Source organism: Trichechus manatus, unplaced genomic scaffold (genome assembly GCF_000243295.1).
Source record: "Trichechus manatus latirostris isolate Lorelei unplaced genomic scaffold, TriManLat1.0 scaffold00045, whole genome shotgun sequence".
NCBI classification, from domain to species: domain Eukaryota; kingdom Metazoa; phylum Chordata; class Mammalia; order Sirenia; family Trichechidae; genus Trichechus; species Trichechus manatus.
In genome coordinates, this window is record NW_004443981.1 from 17,133,370 (window position 1) to 17,138,788 (window position 5,419).

The window sequence follows — 5,419 nt, forward strand, 5'->3', positions numbered from 1 at the left end:
TGTGCGTGTGTGCATGGGCATGGGAGTGCGTGTGTGTGTGCATGTGTGTGTGTGCCCGTGTGTGTGTGCACCCGTGTGTGTGCCCGTGTGTGTGCATGGGTGTGTATGTGTGCCCGTGTGTGTCTGCATGGGCATCGGAGTGCAAGTGTGTGTGTGCATGTGTGTGTGTGCATGTGTGTGTGCCCGTGTGTGTGTGCATGTGTGTGTGTGTGTGCCCGTGTGTGTGTGCATGGGCATGGGCATGCATGTGTGTGTGTACGTGTGTGTGCCCGTGTGTGTGTGCCCGTGTGTGTGTGCCCGTGTGTGTGTGTGCCTGTGTGTGTGTGCCTGTGTGTGTGTGCCCATGTGTGTGTGTGCATGGACATGGGTGTGCATGTGTGTGTGTGCATGTGTAAAATGCAGCGTTGGGCTGGAGGGTTCAAGGGGGGAGTCTGGGAACACTGTCAGGACTGGGCATGGAGTCTGGGGGTCTGCCCTGGAGCGGGAGCAGCAGTGGCAGGGAGGGGAGGATCTGCTCGTCCTGCCCGTCTCTGAGCCTCAGTTTCCCCTTCTGTGAGTGCTGTTACGGTTCACATGCGTGTCCACGGTTTGGTGTTTGGCCTTTCCCACCCCCGAGTCTCCCCCTCCCATGGCAACCCCGGGGCTGCCTCAGGGATGGGTGCATGTGGCATTCTAGAAGGGAGCCTCTGTGTCGGCTGCTGGGCACCCCACCCCCACAGCCCCAGGGGAGTCTGAGGAGGCCCCTGCTTTGTGACTGCACCCCACCCCCACCACATCAAGGGAACTCCCTGTAGCCTGGGGTGGGGACGTGTCTGAGGGACCATACTCCTGATGCTGCTCCACCCCTGGAACAGCAGTGAGGGGTCCTTGGGGGCCAGGCCCTGGGATCTGCTCCCAGAAAACAGGAAGATTGGGGCAGGATTCCTCTCTCCTGATATTGTGTTCACCGGGGCGGGAGCCAGGCCCGTTTCCATACAGGAAACCCGTGGTAGGGAGGTGCGTGGATGGAATTCCCTGGGCGGCCAAGAAGCCTGGCTTCCTGTGGGTCAGGAGGGCAGGGTGGGGTGGGCTGGGGGTGGGCAGGGCTCCGGGCCTGCGTGGGGGCTGCTCCAAGTACCCCGTCCAAGTACCCCTCATGACATCACATCCTCACATCTCTTTCGGCTCCTCTTGGCTGTGCATTTCTCAGATCTTCCTTGTTTTTAGTGACCTTGACCCTTGGGACGAGTGCTGGTCAGGCATTTTGTAGGATGCCATTCCATTGAGATTTGACTGCTTTTCCTCGGGGTAGACTGGGGAGAAGGGTTTGGGGGGAAGACGCAGAGGTGGCCTGCCCCTCCTTGCGTCTGTCTGTCATGTGACACTGACCTCGGCCACCTGGCTGAGGTGTGTTGTCAAGGCTCTCGTCCATAAGATCACTCCTCCTCTTCCCAAACTGTCTTCTTTGGGGGGGGTTTGCCCTGCACAGCCCACACCTAAGGAGGGGGTGGTTCTCCCCAGCTTGGGAAGGGACCACCTGCATGCATTGCTTGGACTCCTGCACAGAGGTTCGTCCTTTCTGCACGTTTACTGATCAGTCATGTATGTACGTGGCAGGGATGCTGACGTGTGCTGTATCGCTGGGCTGTGGTCCAGTGCTGCCTTAGTTCTTGTTGCTCTGTGAGCTCCAGCTCTGGCCCTGAGTGTCGATTAGAGATGCCGACTGTTGCGGCTTTGAGCAGCCCAGGGCCGTGAGCAGGACCCCAGCTCTGAGCAGCCCAGACCCCATGAGCAGGGATCCCAGCTCTTAGCAGCCCAGGGCCATGAGCAGGACCCCAGCTCTGAGCAGCCCAGACTCCATGAGCAGGACCCCCACTCTGAGCAGTCCAGGGCCCTGAGCAGGATCCCAGCTCTAAGTAGTCCAGGACCCGTGAGCAGGACCCCAGCTCTGAGCAGCCCAGGGTCTTGAGCAGGACCCCAGCTCTGAACAGCCCAGGGCCGTGAGGAGGATCCAGCTTTGAGCAGCCCACGGCTGTGAGTAGGACCCCAGCTCTGAGCAGCCCTGGAGACTTCGTCCCATGGGGAGGGAGACCTGAGCAGGGAGAGGTTCTCAAGCAGCCTAGGACAGTCTGTCCTCCACCCACAGTCCGGCGGGCTCTGGTCTCACTCGTTGTGGGGTGCAGAAGGTGGGCCGGCTGTCTGGGCGGGGAGGCTGTGCAGCAGGCCTGCGGATGCCAGTCTAACTGTTGGTGTGGCCTGGTCAGCCCGGCCCGGCCCCAGGGCTGGAGCAGGCCGTGGTGTCTCGGGAACCACAGGGTGGTTCCAGGGTGAAGTCACCCAGCAGCTGACTGGCACTGGCATCACCAGGGGAGGGTGAGGTCAGGCAGACGTGCAGCCCTGGGGACCCGGCCTCATGCCCGCTGTCTGCATCCTGCTGGGTAGGCTGCTGCCGGCTGTCTGGAGAATTGGGCCCTGGACCTGGGCATGGGCATGGATACCTACCTCGAAGCTGTCCCCGTGGGAGGCCCTGGGCTGCCATTTGGCCGTGGCTCCCCAACAGGAGACAGACAGCTGCGCCCCCATTGACTCCTGGCGTCCTCGGCTGTTTGGGCAAACACAGCCCAGGCTAATAAACCACTTGCCTGTCCTCCAGAGAAGGAGGCCACGTGCCCGCAGGGAGAGAAGGGGCACTCCCCATGGCCGGCGGGCAGACAGCAGTCCTGAGCGGAGGGTGAGGGCTGGACGGGTGTGGGACCCAGACAGCCACCGGGCCTGGGGGTGCTGTGCCGCTCTCTCCCTCTCAGCGCCTCGGTCTCTCCTCCTGGGACGAGGCGCTGCCCATCTGCGTGTGTGAGAGCCCACCCCAGCCCCAGACTCGGCTCTGTGTCCCGAATAAATCTCCACATTTCTGCAGCAGCGGGGAGGGTGGCCGTATTTCTCGCAGCCTCACGGTCGTTAGGGACGCTGATCGGCTGGTACGATGGTGCGCTAAATCCCGGCCCAGTGCTGATTTGTGCTGCTGGCTGCGATGGTGCGGCTCCCGCTGGCATCTTTACGAGGCGGGATGCAAGGCTGAGCGCCCGGGACGGGCTGGATGATCTACAGCCCATGCCACCCCCGCCTGCCTGTCCATCGTCACATCCCACCCCCCTCTGCCGCCCCCTCCTGTCCACCCACCATCACCCCGTCCCCTCTGCCTCACCCCCACCTGCCTGTCCGCCATCACACCCCATCCCCCTGCGCCGCCCCCTCCTCTCCATCCACCTCACCCCTGTCCCACCTGCACCGCCCTCTCTTGTCTGTCCACCATCACCCCTGTCCCCCCCTGCCTCCCCCACCTGCCTGTCAACCATCACACCCACCCCCCAACCCCACCCTCGCCTGCCTGTCCATCGTTACCCCCGTCCCCCTGGCCGAGAAGAGGACGGTGTTGTGCTTGCTCTGAGAGCCTTGACCTTGGGTGCCAGGAAGGCGCTGTCACAGGACGCAGCATCCAGTGGACACTCCCGAGCCCCGTGTGCCTCTCAGCCGGGGCGGAAGGGCTGCGTGGGCGCCGGCCGGGGCGGACGGGCAGGGTGTCTCACATGCGCTGCTCCTCTGAAAGGACCCAAACAGCGTTGGGTAGAAACCGCACTCAGGAGCCAGCCTGCTGGGGTTCAGTCCCAGCTTTGCCATCTGCCACCTGGGGCTGGCCACTCAGTGATAACTTAGTGTCACCATCTGTAAAATGGGTACACAAGGCCACGGAGAAGATTGTGGGGGTGCAGGTCTTGTGCCCTTTGAACAGCACCTGGCAGGCGGCTGGTTCTGGGGGAGTCGCTGCCCCAGCTGGGGACCGAGCAGGCTGGATGCTGTCCCTCCTCCCACCAGGAGGCCCCCCAGAGCAAGTCTCACCCCAGGGGTTCCCCGTGCCCGGTCCCCGAGGCATGGGAAAGCCTGCTGTGCTTCCTTCCAGGGGCAAAGGTCCGGGCCCAGGTGTCTGGTGGATCATCCTCCTGGCCATTTGGTTCCCTAGAAGTGGGTGCAAATCTAATGAAGGCGGCACTCCAGAGGTGCCCTGACGTGTTAGGGGTGGGTCCAGTGTGAGGGTCAGTCTCTTACAAGGGCCCTGTGGGTAGAGGGTGGGTCTCCTGGGAGGGTGGGCACGCCTGGCCAATCTTCTGAAAGAGGTCAGCCCTCGGGTGGGAACCTGACATTGGCGGACCCCCAGGCACCCCCATTCCAGTCAGGATATATTTGGAATCACCCCCTACCCCCACAGCCTCCATTCCAGTCCACCGACTCCCTCCTCCCCCCACCCCCAACCGCCTCGGCCCTGGCCTGTGACCCCCATGGGAACCTCAACCCGTGGCTGCAGTGTGGCCATCTACCTGGACCTGGACCCCACTGCCCAGGACCCAACCTGCCACCCAGCCTGTCGGTGACTCCTGACCTCCAGGGCAACCTACCCACATGCCCCATGGGCACCACCGTCTGTGTTCCCTCTGTTGGGGTCCTGACCCCTAAAGCACCCTGCAGACAGAGGAGACCCTTTGTGAGTGCCTGCCAGGACTTTGCTTTCTGGGCTTAGTATGAGGCCTTCCTCAGGCAAGATCCAGGCTCAGTCAACGCGCTCAGCTGCCAGCCTATCACAGAAAGTTCCTGAGGAGCGTCTCCCTGCATCGAGAAGATGACAACGGCTGAAACGCTGGAGCAGGACACAGCTGAATCTGCTGGCTGGTGTATCGCTTACCTCCCTGAGCCTCAGTTTCCTCTTCGGGAAAGTGAGGGGATCACGCCTGCCTTGCCAGGGGGCTGTGAGGCGGACAGCAGAGTGTCTATAAAGTGCTCACAGGGACTGGCAGCTCTTGGCGTGGTTATTAGGGAGGGAAGGGCCGTTACAGGGAGGAAGAGAAGCTGCAACCCCACCTGTAGGTGCCTCTCCTGACCTGGACACCTCTCATTCCAGGACCAAAGGGCCTCCGCAGTCTGTGCGGGGGCTTCAGTGGGCCCTGTGCAGAGCAGCAGTGGGCTCATGGTGTTGTTTCCCACAGGCTACCTTGGCTCAGGTTTCTGGACCTTTCTGGAGGCTTCTGGGAGCCGAGCAGGGCCGACCCTTTCTGGGGACATACACCTCGATACTCAAATGGTTCTCAAGCCACTGCCCTCAGATGTTCCACCACTTCTGGGTCACCCCTCGCTGGCCAGAAAGGGGATACCCAGGCAGCAGGAAGCTCGGCGTTTACCAAGGATAGAACGGTCTGGGCTCTGTCATGTGGTCGGGGTGAGGACACGCAGGCTCCCTTTGGGCACCCCCCCTCATGGCCTGCTCCTGTGAGGGAGACCCTGAAATTCACTTGCCTGGAGCCAGGCTCAGCCAGGGCTCAGAGCAGCCGGACCAGCTGTGGGGCCTGGTTACCCCTCGGCTCCAGGCTTTTCTGATGGGCGCTGGGCAGATGGA